Below are 17539 nucleotides of genomic sequence, written 5' to 3'. Positions count from 1 at the left end.
TCAACCAAGCCCTAATATTTCGTTCTTGATTCATTTTAGGGCTACATTAGAAAGTGGGTCTCCTGGCTAGTTGACTAAGAAGATGAAGTTTGCTATATATAGATAATGATATTGTGGTCGTTAAATGAGGAAAGAAGAAAACAAAACATGAAGACAAGCTTTTGAGTCATCCTGCTTCATGCTTATGCCAGATGTTGTAGAATTAAGGAACAGGCACTGACATGCACTCATGAGAGACTATGCTGTTGCTTTAGATTTAGCCTCTCCCAGAAAGTGCTGCTGCAGGGCAGTGGGACTGAGGGGAGTTAAAAAAATGGAATGATAACTGGGATAAAATGGGGAGGGGAAGAAACTTCTCAGCATATAAATCTCAAAGTGTCAAAGGCTTTATATCTTTTGGCACCTAATTCTCACATGCCTACTTTAATGAGTGCTGAGCGGGGGAACTAGCAAGTCTTCAGGATTAATTCTCTTTGTGTATTTCTCCTTATTGATGTTTACCTTTACAAACCTTATTCCATAAGCATTTGCTCAGTGCTTCTCAGAGGACTCAGCAGGAGATTATGGTAAGATTTTTTTGAGATAAATGGCCTAGACAGGAATGAGAGCCAGTGCTTTCAGAGTTGAGGTGTGCAATACTTTTATAATGAAATCCAGGCCATCGAGAATCCAAAACTCATGTCAGTTGCACAAAATATTTGCCAAAATTTGCAAACTGGGGGGTGAGATTGGCGAGAATGAACCTGAGCCAAATTGAGTTAGGTTGGTTTAGGCCAAGGGCAATCAGTTATTTTTTGTCAAGATCCAAATTTCTTGGTCAAGGTGTAATCTAGGTCCAGACTCCAGAGAAACATTTTTCACACTGCAATAACAATGGTAATAATAATAATAATAATAATAATAAGTAAATAAAAAGATTTTGCGGTCCTTTCAAAAGCATCCGGTGGTCTGGATTTGGCCCGCAGTCCACCTATTGACTAAGCCTGGTTTAGGGTTTCAGATGGTAACTTTGCAGGACATGGTTAAGTCTGCATGTGAACACTAGTTAGCAGATTTAACAAGGCTACAGCAGCTTGGTAAGTTTGAACCATTGCTATGCAGCGTGTGTGCAGAAGTCTCTTTCCAAAAGCTTCAGCCACCGAGCAGATATAATATGTAGCTGAATATATGAGTGTAAAGCAATCCAGAGAAAAGTTCACCATGTTTGAACCAAGGCTGGATTATGGTAGCCTGGGGCCTTCACCTACACCTCATTGCCCTTCTTCATCCGCACACCAGATGGCCAATTCATAAGCTTTTTGTGGCAGGGACCATCTTTTTATTCTGCGTCTGTACAGGGCCCAGTTCAGTGGGGTCCTGATCTATGACTGGGGCTCCTAGAGATGCTATCACAATACAAATCAATAATAAAATAAAATTATAATATTAAAATCAGCTCTGATGTGGTGCCTGCTTTCTTGTTTTCCCAGTCCGTTCACAAAGGTCCAAATTATTCATCTCCTATTCACTGCTGCTAGTAGAGCTGGTTAAAATTTTTCAAAATATTTCCAAAAAACCAAAACAAAAAAAGACAAGTTTTCACACACACACAAAAATCCTATTTTCCCACCAATTCTATTTGCCAGCTCTCTAAGAGGAGAGTGGGAACCCAATTTTTACTATGAAAGAAAGAGTCCAAAGACCTGAGCATGGCTCCCTGCTCAACACATATTCGAGAATCCACAACACTGATTAACCTGTGGGAAGTGATGAAGTGAGGCAGAGACCATGGCTGATAAGGAAAGGTATGTGCTTCATTGGCCTACTGGGTTAATCTATCCCTGGCCTGAGGAATTTCACAGGTTTGGAACGTCTTAAATATCACAAATTAAGTTTAGCTCCAATTAGGTTGCACTAATATTAGGGTCAAATTCAGGCCCAATTAATACCAAATTTAGAATTGCAAATTCAGACCCATAGAGGCAGATTTAGTACTAATTTAAACCCCATGCAGCCCCTTAATTTCAATGTTCCAAAGTCGTCCTGAGAGTAAATTCACAAATATCAATAGAGTTATGCCATGGGGTTCAATAGGGTATCAATCAACTGTGAATTTGGACCAGTTCAATTTCTATTTTTTAGCTGTCTGGAATCTCAGAAACAGAATTTTCAGGAGCATTTTTGCGTGTGGTCAATAAAAACTTAACCATCTAGGCTGGAGTTTTCAAAGCAACCTGTGGACAGTAGGGGTCCAAACCTCTTGAAAATATCAGTCTTAAAATTTTATAATTCCAGGGCCAAATCAGATCCATCCTGAGCTCAATTGCTTCCAAGTTGGCTAGTGAGGCCCAGCAGCAAACCACTTCAGTTGCTTTCTAATTTGTTACTTTATAAAGTTTTCCCTCTTTCTCCTCAAGCCATACTGAAAAGAGGCAAAAAAGCGTACTGAAAAATGAAAGAAAGTTTCTGTTTCTTGTACATCTGTAGCTCATTAGGGAGACGATCAGAACAGAAGACAGTTTGACTAGGCAACTTCAGGCTTCCTCTGGTACAGATCTAAAAAAAATGGTACTAATGGTTGATGGAACATCAGTAATCACTGACTGCCTAACAGAAGCAGCAACAGCCGCCACCACCCCGGTGTGAAGTGCACTCTTAGGTGAAGACACCCCTGGAGGTCTGAGAAACTACCTAAGAAGCCACAATCTCTTCAAATGACTTTGGCATGTCAGAACCCACAGAAAAATGTTCCTTCTATGTATTATTTATTGCTTTCCTGTATTTATATAATATCCAGCTTCCTGAAAGTAATTTGTTTTGGATTGTGTAACACTGGGCAGAACATCAAAGGTATGTTAATCAGTGGTAATAAAACACTAAAGTTTATGGTCACTGAGGTATTAAATATTGCTAATAAATTACAGGGTTAGCATTTTAAATGAGCTATAGTTTGGAGAAGAGCAGTAGCACCATGTCTAAAAGCATTAATTGCCATTGCCTAACTCAGTAATTATCAAGAGAGTCAGATTTTTTTTTAAACCAACATATCACAGTATGATATGCATGCAATGAAAAACAGCCGCATTTGAAGAGATTCAGTAGTGCTTAGCGCTTAACCCCTTCAGAAGCACTCTATTAATGTTAAAACACAACACTCCTGTTAGGTAGTTAATTATCATCATCATCTGCATTTTACGCATAAGGAAACTGGAGCAAAGAGAGGTTAACCCATTACAGATACTGGGGTGGATGGGCCTACGCCTACCCAGAAATAAAAGTCCTCCCCCTCAATTGAGGGGGAGGAACCACAGAACCTAGACCACAGAGATGTCAAAGGGCTCTAAGACAACACAGATTTAGACCTTGGGAGCTCATGGTCTCCAGTCCCATGCTCTAAGGACTAGACATCACTGCTTCTCCTCTGAGGGGTAACAGGGGGATCTGAGATCAAATGCTGTTCCTGTTTTTATTTTGTTTTTTTCCTCTACCTGGGCTGCCTTGAAGTGGGGCAACAAAAGGCAGCAACTCTTTCATGGAGACACCCAGCAGAGAGGTAGCACTCCACATTACTGCAGTATTCTACAGCAGGGCTTCTCATGCTTTTTCAAAGAGTGGACCACATCTTAATAGAGAGATGCTTTTTCATGAATCACCTCCCCGGCCATTCACCTTTTGTGTGGACTATCACCCTCCTATTCACCATCACATGTTCCACCTCCCCTTTGCATCACCCTCAAGTGCATACTTTGGTAACTGCCGCAAAAGCAACTGCTTACATAGAAGAGTAATGATAGGACAGTATTCAGCTACCGTCAGCTGCTCTATCATGTAATACTTTTGACAGTATGAATCAAGCTGTCTCTTCATTTCATGTCCCCATCCCATCTGTGTTGCTTTTCTCCACCTGCTTCCCTGCTACCTAGATGTCTCTCCTTCATGCCCATCCCTGCCTCTTGGTTCTCCAAGTCCCTGGATGTGCTGTCTTGCTATCTGTACCTCTTTCCCTCCCATTCCCCATACTGCCTCAGTCTCTTCTCCCTAGGATACGCCTCACACTGGGAGCTGGTCATTCCTGCCTCCTATCTTCCTGTTCTGCTTCTGAGGCAGTGGCCCTTAGTAAAAACAGCTAGGCTGAGATTTCCTTTTCCCAGCTACTTTTACAGGCTTTATGCTCTTTTCCCTATAACTGGCTCCCTAGAGCCAGATACTGAGATGGTGTAAACTGATGTAATACCACTGAAGTCAATGCCAATATACATCTCTACTCCGATATAACTTGACCCACTATAACGCGAATTCGGATATAACGTGGTAAAGCAGTGCTCCGGGAGGGCGGGGCTGCGCACTCCGGTGGATCAAAACAAGTTCGATATAATGCAGTTTCACCTATAACGCGGTAAGATTTTTTGGCTCCCGAGGACAGCGTTATATCGAGGTAGAGGTATATATCAGCTGAGGATCTGGCCTTTCAACTTTGCATACCTAGAGCACCTTTCATCCAAGGATCTCACAGCACTTTACAAACATATTTTATTTCTTACAGCATACCCGTGTGATAGGTAATTTTATAGAAGCCAAAAGAGATGCACAGATATAATTAAGGGTAATAATTGGCTCATTTTCTCTCCTAGACTGTAGAGGGCAACAGGCAAACCCAATATCTGCCAGACATTTCCCTCATCTCCTTATCTGTTTGGAAAATCTGCCTAATAATTTTCTAAGTATTTCCCTCTCAGGCTAGAGACACTGTTTCCTAGCGCTTCTTTAAAACAAAAAAATTCAGTGATAATTACTAAATATTTATGAGTAGGGGGTCTACTTAAATTGCAGATAAATCACATTTTTTTGTGGGTTGGTTACAACATAGATAGCAAATTTTGTGATCGTGTTAAATATCTGAGAAATTTGCTATTTATTCCATGACCAACCCACAAAAAAATGTGTGATTTTTCCACAACATTTCTCAAGTTGGGGGCCCTGGCCCAAAAGGGGAATTGCAAACCTAATGTCGGGAGGGGGGTTCATGGTATTGCCACACTTACTTCTGCGCTGCTGCTGGTGGCAACATTGCTTGAAGCTGGATGGTGGGAGAGCAGTGGCTGCTGGCCGGGCACCCAGCTCTGAAGGCAGTGCCATGGCCAGCAGTGGCACAGAAGTAAGGTTGGCAATTGTATGGTATTTGCCAGCCTTACTTCTGTCTTGCTGCTGTTGGCAGCGCTGCCTTCTTAGCAGGGCAGCCAGAGACCAGATTTCATGGTCCGTGACACGATTTTCATGGCCATGAATTTGGTAGACCCCTACTTATGGGCAACTCTACAATAACTAAATTGGCATTCGGGCTGAAAGGAGGACAACAAATTTCAACAATGGAACAAGTTTCAATTTCAAGCTTTCAAAGGATTTTTAACCACAGATAAACAAAAATTACCTTTTAAAATTATGAAACATTTTGATAGTGTCTATCCTTAATTCAGCACCATTCTTTTGGCTGCATGATGCCAAGATCTTCCAAGTGGTGCAAGCTACATAAACTCTTCTTTACAGTTCATTATCTCTTCACTGCACTTTTAAGGTAGCTACTTAAACTTATCTATAACAGCTCCAGTCCTGCTTACTAAAGTTTCTCAGGGTATGTCCACACTTGGAACTGGAAGGTGTCATTTTCAGCTGGAGGAGACATACCCATGCTCACTCTGATCAAGTGAACATGCTAAAAATAATATCTAGCAGTGGTGGCACAAGTGGCAGGAAGGACTAGTTGTCCCAACTATGATCCTGTCTAAGACACTTGGCACATACTCAGGGAAGCTAGCCACTCCTACCGATATACTCTACTTCTAGCATACTGGCCCAAGGAGAGCTAGGTGAGTATGTCTCCTGGGGCTGGGAATCACATCCCAGCTCAAAGTGTAGACATGCCCTCAGCCTCAGCAAAATTACTATTGCTATGGAAGTTAGGAGAGTTTAAACAACTGCATAGGCTGCAAGGCTGTGGAGAATCAGGCTTTAGTCTCTTGATTCACAGCATCTGCCTCTTGTAACCTGGCTAATCAATAACGTATTAGACACAGACAGCATCCCATGAGTCACATGAAAAGCCCTTAGCTTGAACAGGTGCTGCTGGTACAGAATAAAGAGCCATGGTGGATGAGAGACCAGACACAATAGCATTCTCTGGCAAGATTGTATCAGCATGAAATCAGATGGAACCGATGACTGTTTGAAGAAAAGCCTGCGACAAAACAAGGAGCGTGCACACACCATGAGTCAGACTGATCATTACGTGGGTGATTCAGGTGGTCTGGAATGTGACTTAAAAAGTGGTCAGAAAACATTATCCAAAACCAAAGTAACTGCTTCAATAGCAGCATAGCTCTACATGACTTAGAGAGCTACCTTAGGGCTAAACTCTGCCTAACGCACAGCCCCACAGCAAGAGAGTGCTGAAATACACAACCACATTGGGGCCCTCCAGAGGCATTGGCCATGATTCTGAGTTCAACTACACTGCAGTAACTTCACTTATGGAGCGAGAAGAGAATGAGGCCCATTGTGTCTAAAGCAAGCATAGTTCCTCCAGGGAGGTTGGAAGACCGTGGACCGAAGCAGTCCCTGCCATACCCTTTAAAAGACTGCAGCTTTTTCTCCTGAGCCTGTGCAGAACCAGTACTTCTGCTCAATGGAATAGGGGACTAGCAGTGCTTTCCTAACTAGCCTTGAGCAGTCCTTGTCCTGCCTGGAATCAAGGATTAATACTATGTTTGCCCTCTGCACAGACGTGCAAGTGAGGTGGGAAAGCTCCTTGACCCATTCCCCCCACCCCCACCCCGGGCCAGACACCTTCCACTCTGACAAAATAGCAGCCTCTCTGTCCAGGAAGAGACTCATTCTGCCTTCTCCACTGAAACATTTCACAGTGAGGGGAATCAACTGCAGAGTGGGATGGAAAGGAAGACAGAAAGAAAATCCTGAAGGCCAAGGCACATTCAGACATTCACGGTCATGTGGAATATGGGGATAAAGATTGCCCATAAATTTCAAAGTCTCTTCAGGAAAAGTTCTCTACGCTCTGCAGGAAGAGCTCCTCAACATTAAATACAACAGTGCCAGTGTTGTGGGTTCCTAAACTGTTATCTTCTCCCTTTTTATATTAATTAAGAAAACTGAACGAGTCATTTAACCTGCTCCCTATACAGACATTTTTCATAAAAAATGCAAACTAACATCCCAGTGTTGCAGTGCATCTAGAACTCTGTTGAAAGATAAATGAGAAGCTCAGTTGAAAACCACTGGTCACAGCTTCTGTTTTGCAGCTGACATTTGTTTCTGTTTTAAATACCAGTATAACATTTTTAAGCCATCAGTAAAACCCCAACGTGACTTTTTCTCTCTGTTGAAGCCCTGGGCACGTTCTGGAGCCACACATTGGAGCAACTGATGTTCACTCAGAAAAGGAATTGATGTTGTACAGTGCCAAATCCTACTTGTGTTTCTTACTCAGGAGTCAGTGGAATTACTTGATGAGGATGGGGAGCAGGATCTGGCCTCATGTTAGAACAGCTGTGCTCTAACTTAGGCAACTGCTATAGCATAGTGTTTGAATATTTTTCCATAATGACTTGACTCCATCCACGTTATCCATCCAAATGTTAGAGACACTTTTGGCCACAAGTGAGTTGGACTGGTGATTAAGCAAGGTTTGACACTTTGTTATCCTGCTGGTGTGGACAGGCCCTGAGACAATCTTAGTGTAGTTTCCTCCAGTTGGCAGACTCCCTTTTGCTCACTTGGGGCTCGATTCCCCCACTACTGATGTCTGTGAGAGTTCTGCTATAGGTTTCAATGGAGGCAAGATCAGGAACTTGGTACAGTAGGTACCTGGGGCTCAAAAACATTCTGGTTGGAGTCTCGTCTGCTACAGTATTAGAGCAAGTCCAGTCACTGGATGAGAGTTTGCACTAGCAGCCTACGTTCACTTGAAGAGTCTGGTTGCAGATATTTCTTTCCTGGAATATTAAAACGCTAGAATATTAAAACCCATAGACTACCCCAAAACATTATTTTTAAAAAGTTGATTTTGGAAACCACAAAGGACGACAGCCCTGTTACAGCCCAGAACCGCTTCCACATCAAAGGTATCTTCTTCTTCTGCCAGATTTATCAAGTTTTGATTCTTATCCCTCCTGACATCCTAAAACACCACAGGTATTTACAGTTGTGTCCAACATACACCTCGTTTCCTGCTTGAGCACTGTATGCAACAGCACTTCAGTTGTGAGGCAAATACACCTTCCTTTTCCCCCTCCTTATGGTCTCCCTGGCTGTACACTTAAGCATCCCTGGCCAGTCCACTTGTGCAACCTTTGGCAGCAGAGAGCATGACATTCCTCTCTCTTTCAGTCTGATCCCATTTATCCTTGTGTGGAGCGGCAAGTGTTTCAGGGGCACCTGAGGGCACAGTAGCTGAAGTAGCTTACTGCCGTGGTTCTTAAATTCTAGGTCATGCAACCTCTTAGGGGTTGGCACACTTCTTGGAGGGTAGAGATCACAAACACTATTATTCTATTTAATTAACTTACTTTTCAGCTCCTGTTAACCCTTATAGGTGTCTTCCACCGACATAGCTTATGCTGCTCACAGTTTTTCTTATGCCCACGGGAGAGAGCTCTCCTGTTGGCATAGAGCGCCTTCACCAGACAGCAGTATCAGTACAGTGTATCAGTACAGCTTCACCACTGCCCATATAGATATACCCTAAAGCTGTAAGCAAGCCCCGTTACAGTGGATTGGGTCAACTAAAGGAAACAAAAGAGCTCTGAAGTAAGTCTGAGGGGTTTGTTACTGGTGAGGCTGGCAGGGGTGATGCAGCTGTATACAAAACACACTTTTCAAGGAACAGGGAATAAATACATCAGCAGCAACCACCCCCACCCTAGGGTATTTTCCTGCTCTTTTGGGGACATAAATGCCTATATTTTCAAAAGCAACTAGTGATATTAGCTGCCCAGCTTGAGACACCTTAAAGGGGTTTGATTTTCAGTCAGGCTCCTTTGAGGTGTCTTAAGACAGATGCTCAAAATCACCAGTCACTCTTGAAAATGTAGGTGCAAACTACTAATGATGGTTCTGTGATACATATAAGGGGCTGAGAGTCAAGAATGCTGACTACAGAGTTTGTGAATTTCTGGTTGGAAATAAATCTCTTTGGTGTACTTTGGTTCGTCTTCTGTTTTAACTCTTGCATTTGGCAGCATTCAACAGCATGTCGGAATCTGCTACCTCTGTTCTGGGTCCATCCCCAGTGAACCTCTGTGTAAGCTAAGGTATCCCCTATCAGATAACATCCAAACCACGTCACATTGGTCTCTCTTATTTTTCTGCTCTCTAGGATTAAAAGTGCTTCCCTCTCTCGCTGAAAGGCTGCTGGAGGTGGAGCACTAGCTATGTATTCATAGAAGCTGTCCCAGCCCTTAACTTCTATTGTAAATAAATGAAATTCCACAACAGAGCAGTGACACAGACTTAGCGCTGCCCAGATACCACTAAGCCCTGGCCCTTGAGGTAGGACTAAAAATCAGAAACAGAGCTAAGGATGAGCAGGGTGGCTTCAGACAAAGCATATAAGCGGGTGCTTGGGTACTGCACTATAGTACAAGAATTCTCAGGCTATCCCTGCAATCACTTCCATTCCTGCTGTCAGAGGCGGAGACAGCTGTCTACTTCATCTCATTTTGAGGGTCCTTTTGTAGCTAGGTCTTTGTCACATTCCGGGGGTGCAATCCAGACACGTGAGGCGTTGTGTCACCACTTACTCCTCAATGTTGGGTGCCTCACAATACTTTGCTGTTATAGCTCCTAACGAGGGCCAGTCACAAACAGCTTAACAGCATACCAGTCACACCTGGAGAGAGTCTGTGTATACCTGGAGCCCTGGTCCAACAACGCTGAGCTCAGCATCCTGTCAGCAATGCTCCAGTCACACTCTGGCTTCCAGCAGCCTTAGGGTCACCCTGCAAGTAGAAACCAACATACTCCCAGGCCCAAATTTTCCCCAAACATGTGTTCTGCATTGTCCAGCACTCTCCTGGACAGTTCAGATATTAAAGGTCCATTGCTCTGTAAAGGGTCAATATTCTACAGTTGGCTACTTTAAGTGGAGTTAAAAACAGTTCTGTTTAAACACAACACTGGACTAGTTTAGATTAAAAATAAAACAAGTTCATTTAACTACAAAGATATAGTACAAGTATAAGGTTACAAGAAAAATAGAGATATAATGTTTTCTAGCACCTTAAATTTAACAAGCTAGACTTGGTTCAAGATAAAATCCTTACTGCAGGCTCCCTTTTATTTGTACAGGTCAGTGAGCTAGGAGTGTTGATTACAAATACCTAGCAGATAATATACATAACCAACAATTAATAAGCAAAGCCTTATTTTTATTATGATCTTCCAGAAGTCATAGTGTTCTTATTTTGGAGTAAGAGTGTCCCCCATGGGAAGTTATTCTGGTTAATTTCCCCATGCAGAAAAGCCCTAAAACCAGATTATGGACTTGAACCAAAATTCTGGATCTAAACTCTAAGACTGAAGACGAAGCCTGTATGCTCAGTTGTCAGGTACACTATGGTCCGTTTATGCTTTTCCATTAGTACAAAAGGGGCCATAAAGTCAGTGGATACAGTTACTTGATATAAGGGGTTTCCTTAGATGAAAAGCTAACATCAAGGAACATATCCATGTGAAATGGGATGTAGCCAGAATAATTCCTTGGGGCCACAGCTTAAATTAGAACATCCATCAGGTTTACCTGATTTATATAGAAAGCCAGCTCTAGCATATGTGGGTGCAAAGGTGGTGAAAAGCCATCTTTGTCCCCCACTTCCCAGGTCCTATGAGAAGCGTAGGTCAGCCAGATAAGCCCTTGTATTTCTGTACCGGGCAGCCTGCACTCAAACTCCTGATCCAAGTACTGCTGAGCATAGGGGCTTGTGTCTGGATCAAAATCAGAACTTTCCCATACTGTCGAGTGGTCAGATGGCTCATTATCGTTTTGCACTCCAAACTCAGATTGAGAACATTGGCTTGGGCCTACCTTTCCACTTAATCCCTTTCTTCCACTTGAGGTTCCCAATTAATGTTTCTTAAGATCTTCAGGACAGTCTTTCCTTCCACTTTACTCTGACTTCTCTCCGTTGTGGCTTCCTGCTAGAAAACTTAGTGTCCTCCACTATTCTAAACTTCTCCAGTCCAAGAAGCAGCTGCTCTGACTCGTGTCTGCATTTCACACTGGTGTAAGATTAAGTTCAGTGCAAACTAGCAAAGATTGAATCATCCATTTAAAAGTATACATGCACTCCCAGGTGTTAGCTATTAAAGATTTAATTGGTCACATGCCACCTGAGGCACGTTGTGCATACTCTAAGAAGATTTACAATGAGGAATTCCACATCTGGATTACTTTACTTGTCACAATTCTAAAACGTAAGACAAAAAGGATGTCATGAGAAAGAGGAGAAAGTTCTGGAAGCTTTAACATGGTTACTGGTGGTAGGAAACCATCTCCTTGGTATCTTCATGTTCAGCATCTCTGTCCCATTTTATCCCTGATTCTCAGACAATGCTACATGGATTGCGACCCAAAGAAGAAAAGTGCCAGAAAATACTACTTCAGCGCACATAAACTCCTTAATAAAAGCATTTCAAGGGATGTTAGAAGCTATTTTGGATTAATTTTTGGACTAATTTGCAACTTAAAGTTGTGCAAATGGTATAAGGGAAGAGAAACAGCTTGTTCTAGCTGAGGTGCTTATATATATCTTGCACAACTATAGAACTTCCCAATCTTTGATGTATTTATCCTCACAACCCCCCTGTGAGGTAAGGTAGTGCTATTTCCCCCATTTTACAGGTGTAAAAATGAGGCACAGAGAGACTACGACCAAGGTTCTCAAAGGTATTTCGGTGCTTAGCTCCCAACTAAACCAAGTCACTTGCTCAAGATCACACAGGAAGTCTGTAGTTGAGCTGAGCGTCTAGAGCCCCAGGTTAGTGCCCTAATCACTGAACCACCCATCCTCTCTTGTTAGTAAAATAATAATAATAATAATAATAATCTGAAGAATATTCTGTTTACTGCGCTGTCCGCAGGCCGGCTGAGTGTAAACCAAAGGTTACAGCAGTAATCCAGGATATAGAATTGATTGGGTTTAGACCCAGCTCTGTTCCTGATTTGCTGGGTGGCTTTAGGCACGTCACTTCCCCTTCTTTGTGCCTCTGTTTCCCCATCCAATGCAATCAGGCTAATATCTGCTTTCCAAGGGTATTTGTGATGCCTTTGTGTAGAACAGGGGTTCTCAAACTGGGGGTCGGGACTCCTCAGGGGGTCGCAAGGTCATTACATGACGGGTCGTGAGCTGTCAACCTCCACCCCAAACCCCACTTTGCCTCCAGCATTTATAATGGTGTTAAATATATTAAAAACTGTGTTTAATTTATTGGGGGGGGGTCATACTCAGAGACTTGTGATGTCAAAGGGGTCACCAGTAAAAAAGTTTGAGACCCACTGGTGTAGAACCAGAAAATGTAATCACATCAATATCTGCAGGAGGTAGTTGTGACGGGAGTGGGGGGCCATAGATTTATCTCTTTTTATTTTCATATCATGTGACCTGTGCAAACTCTGCTTTGGTCTTGGTTTCTTGCTGTATTTCCTCCTCCCCCATCACCGGAAGCTTTCACACAGACTTCAGTGGAAAAACTGTCAACAGTTTGTCAATGGATCAAACCCCTTCAGACATTGTGTACAAGTTTCAATGCTATTTTCACATTCACTTCCTTTCTTGTTTCCATGCAGATAACCTTTTGATGCTAGTGAATCAATTTGGACAGCAGACACACAATCCACATTTGGGAGAATTTTTCGACGGCTGTGTTCATGACCATGACTAGTTTGGCATGAAGGACGGTTCTTTGACCTAATGTGGCATCTTATCTTGATTTGCAGTGCTTCTTTTCAGAGAAAAGATTTTTATTAAAAAGAGGTAAGACTTTCAAAATTCCATGTTTTACCTACTTCCTGTGCAATAGTCCAACCCCATAAACACTTACTACTGGCTGTAATGCTTTCTCCTGGTAAGAAGCACACCCTACCATAGTAAATGTTTGCATAATTGGTTTGTAAGAAAAAATAAAACTCATCCAAAGTCTGAGTTGATTTTCTACAATCCAAACAGTTATAGCAAACTGAATTTGGATCCAAACTTCCCTAGAGCTTGATAAGGTTCAGATCCAATCTGGGTATCATCTCCAGTAGCTGGATGTGAAGTGGACATGAACAACAACAACAAAAACACCCTTTTGGGGCGGGGGAGGGAGGAGAGGGCCTATCGTTGTTTATCCCAGGGCAGATTATGAGTGGTGCTGTCCAACATAAGTAAGATTATCCATAACAAATATTTATAAAGCACAGTGCTACTCATAAGCCAGGGGACCAGAATTCAGTCCTACTTGTTCAGCACTGAAAATATATCAGCACTACACAATATGACAGTGCATTTTCTATACCCCGCCCCCCAAGTCTACAGGATCTGTTTTTTAGATTTTTGTTCTACGTCTATGGAAAAGCAATGCTGAGAACTGTGATTTATGATTCTCTGTTTACAACCAGCCCGTATGGCCTCTTTCTGCAGCACTTTAATTTCAGATTTGTCATCCTGCTTGGCAGACCTGAGGGAGTTGGAGGCAATGTGTTCTGCTTTGGGGGTAGCCTCAGAACACTCTCAGAGCAGCCATTACAGATTGTCCTGGACAGATTCTGCAGGAAGCCCTAGCCAGCCCTCCTGGCTGGAGGAAGTATTGGCACAGAGACTCTCTACAGGGAGGAAGGAGGGAACAAACAACCAAAAAAAAAAAAAAAAAAAACAAGTGGGGGATGTCTTCAGGGCCCTTTACTCAGCTGAGCAAAAAGACAAGGAAAGCTCATCAGGGATGGGAGGAGGAGACCACATGCTTGCTGGTAGCGGTGTCACTTCTGCAGTGATCTGCATCGGACAGATTTTTAAACCATCCCAAAACATATAGCGGAGACTGAAACTGTATCCTAAAGAGTTCACTAAGGTCCAAGTAGATATAATGCAGATAACAGACAAGAGACCCAATCCTACAGTCCTTACTCAGGCAGTACTCCCTGTGAGTATAGGACTGCAAGATCAGGCCCAAGGAATGCTAGGCATAACCACTATTTGGACAGATGGAACAGGGAGGTTTATAGAAGAGAATAGAAGATGGCAATGAGATATTTTCCTGTCCCAAAACTTTGGATTTAGGGATTAGGCTTTTAGGGGTTTCCCAAGCCCTCAGAACTGCTCCCAAAACCTCAGGACTTGTTCGGCCGCAGTGACCACAGCAGGTACTCTGACCACAGGTGCCAGAATGATGAAAGTGACATTGTAGAAATGACTCCTGTCCTGGCAGGCCCCAAATGAGGCCTAGATTCACCAAGTAGGGGACATGTAATCTGCTTCATTTAGAAACCAGTTCTGAGTTTCTCCTGTTCTGAAAGATTTTAGCTGTTTGTGAGAAATTCCCTGTCACCTGAGTTTTCAGCCTAGCAGTCAGGACTACCACCATGGAAGTAACTGAATATTTGGCTCAGGTGCGGGTCCAAAAACACTGGGGATGGGGTGGGGGGGAATTCACCTTGGGTCAACCTGAAAATGTTTCAAAATTTTCAGCATATCAAAATGTCCAAAAAAAAAAAAGTTTCATTTTGATTTTGAGGTTTTTAAGATGTTTTAAAACATATTTTTAAATAAAATGGAGGGAAATTCTAACATGAAACCTTTTTCCAAAACAAAATGTCTCATTCTGGAAGTGCCAGAGTAAGCTGTTCCAACATTTCCAAAACATTTCTCTTTTTTTCCACCCCCAACCAAAATAATTTGCCAAACTAGACCCAAGTTCTTGAATGGTTTTGGTCAACTCAAATTTGGATTTATTTTCTCAAAAAAGGGTTTCATCCAGCTCTAGTCAGGACCCCTGTAGCAGGCTATACCTCTCCATTGCCACCTTGGGGAAAGGAGTAGGCACTGCTCCCGTCACAGAATCCACAGTACAGCCCCTCTGGCTATACTATTCAGGATCTCCACCCCCTTTTGAGGGAAAGTTAAACAGTCCAAACAAAAAGTTAACATATGCTTCAGCAGCACACAAAAAGCAGAGCCTAGGCTTTCAGGAAGCCAAAAGAAAGGAAAAAGGAAAAGTACCAGCCCTTCACCTTTCTGTCAGGAGGACCTGGGCAGCCAAGGCTCTCAAGCTATTTCACCACTCAGCAACTCTTTGTTCCAGGGAACTCTGAGTCGCAGTCCTTCTTCAGAGCACTGTCCTCCATTGAGCAGTGATCCTCCCTTTAAGGACAAGCCCATCTCCAGGCTTGACAAACCTCACAGGTGCATGGGGTTTGGGTCGATTGTGCCCAGAGGTGCCCTTTAACCCTTTCCTGGCAGGTGGGGATCTTTCTTTCTTTCTGGCTAAAAGGAATGGAAGGTCCCAAAACTTTCTTCTGTTGTAACATAGGATCACAGTCTGAGAAGCTAAGAACCACTGCCCTGTAATTACAATGGGAAGTAACCAGTAAGATGTTTCAAAACTAAAGAAAACTTTTAAGTGCAATCACAGTATTTCAGGAGAATTCAGAAAGCTTTAAGCAGATTTAGAGGGGAGTCATATTTTTCATTCAGGGTCAAGTCAAACATCATCAGCTTCTTCCACCCCTTCCACCTCTTTTCAGGCTATAAGTTTTGAAAGATTTTTCAAGTCTCCATTTTTCCAAAGTCTAGCGTGGTCTTTAATCAAGAATCTTGTCAGAATTTTGGATTCCTCCAGATTATTTCACAATCTTTGCACATCAGTATTATTTTCTACCTGTTCAGTTTTTGCATCATTAGTAACAAAACAAGGACTCAATAGAAGAGTAAACTTTCTTTCCAAGTTCACTATTGCATCAAAAATACTATTCAATACAATCTAATTTAATTAGTCATGACCAGCTTTGAAAGTAGACAACATTGCCTGTGCAGCTTAGGAAACTCCACCGATACATTCTGTCTACATAGACAACATCTAGGAATAAGAATTTCTCCCTTAGGTTCCTGTTCCCTATTGATCTGGGGGTAGGGTCAAGAGTTAAAGATTTCTCCAATAAACCTGTCTCCTACTGGCTTTAGGTTGAAGCTTATAAGCCATCCTGTGACTTTCCATGGGAAACAGGCTCAACAACATTCAACACGTTCAAGATTCAAATTCCCAAACTAACTCCAAAAGGTATATAAACCCCATATGAGCTCAACTGAGGCCAAAGAAAATTAAGGTGGTATTATCAACCAGACTTAAAAATCAAGCCTCAGACCAGAACAAATTAGATAGTGTACAGCTGATCTTAACTCAATAATCAGCAGAACTCTGGTAGTTCCCAAACTCAGTAAGGCAGAAAAGTTGATGGCCTGATAAATTCAACAGAGCAAAACCAATGCCCAACACAAACAGAAATAGCTCACTGCTTAAAAATTAATGCCTAACCTCACAGCCAGCAAAGACAGCGGCAGAGATCCCAACAACTAGTACTCCATACTGTAACCATAATGAGAGCTTCCACTTCTGGTTCTCTCAGAGACAGGAAGTCCAAAATTATGTGGAAATAATAATAATAATTGATAAAGCAACAGTTTAATGTCAGAAGAGGTTCAGGTTTGGTTTAGATTTTGGACAACTTTTTTTAAAAAATTTTATTTCAACCAATTCATCCATCCACAGGATTTACCACAATGAAGTGAAATAATGCAACTTGCATGAAAAGTCCAGTTCCTCAGCTTTGAATTCAGCAAATCGAACTGCTCTTTTGTATACAAATTCAGGAGCGTTTTCATAGTTGTTGTGTATGTTCCTACAAAGCTGTGATGCATTTGGTGCTTGGTGTAGTGCACCTTTACATTTCTAGGCATTCTTCGAGTGTACAGAATTCTGCTGCCATTTTGTTCTCAAAGCTCCATACAGCCTGAGTGTGAAGAGACACACACACTGTTCTTTTTCCTGGAGACTTTTGTTCTTTCTTGTCCTGTTCTCTTAATCATTCTGATTGCTCACTGTGTATGGAAAAAAACATAAAATGTTTCCCCAGATAAATTTCTTTCCCTTCCAAATGCTGTAATTCTGTAGTTCCCTCTGAGCACCTGTATTCCCTAAAAGATGCCATGAAACCAGTTGTGCTCTGTGATATGATACCCTATACTCTGGAGTGTGACACTCTTAGCAAAGAAAAATCAGATCCCGGGAAAGGCGACTGTTAGGCTGGTTGATAACAGGCTTTGGTATAGTTCATTAATGGATACCAAGACTTCTGCCAGCCATAGGGTGACCAGATGTCCTGATTTTATAGGGACAGTCCTGATATTTGGGGCTTTTTCTTATATATACCCCCCACCCTCTGTCCCAATTTTTCACAGTTGCTATCTGTCACCCTAGCCAGCTGTGCCTATAAGAAATGAAACTACCATGCCTGCCA

General features: G+C 42.4%; 1 long non-coding RNA gene across 1 annotated transcript in view; it reads right to left on the bottom strand.

The window, feature by feature from the left end:
• Nucleotides 1–16725: 16725 nt before the first annotated feature.
• Nucleotides 16726–17539, bottom strand: part of LOC135984104 (uncharacterized) — a 30138-nt gene continuing 29324 nt past the window's right edge. Inside the window, exon 3 of the long non-coding RNA XR_010602013.1 lies at nucleotides 16726–17120. This is a non-coding gene — a long non-coding RNA (uncharacterized LOC135984104). The remainder of the gene's footprint in view (nucleotides 17121–17539) is intronic.

This window comes from Chrysemys picta, chromosome 5 (genome assembly GCF_011386835.1).
Source record: "Chrysemys picta bellii isolate R12L10 chromosome 5, ASM1138683v2, whole genome shotgun sequence".
Classification (NCBI taxonomy): Eukaryota; Metazoa; Chordata; order Testudines; family Emydidae; genus Chrysemys; species Chrysemys picta.
The sequence above is the reverse complement of the archived record's forward strand: the minus strand, read 5'-3'. Positions and strand labels throughout refer to the sequence as shown.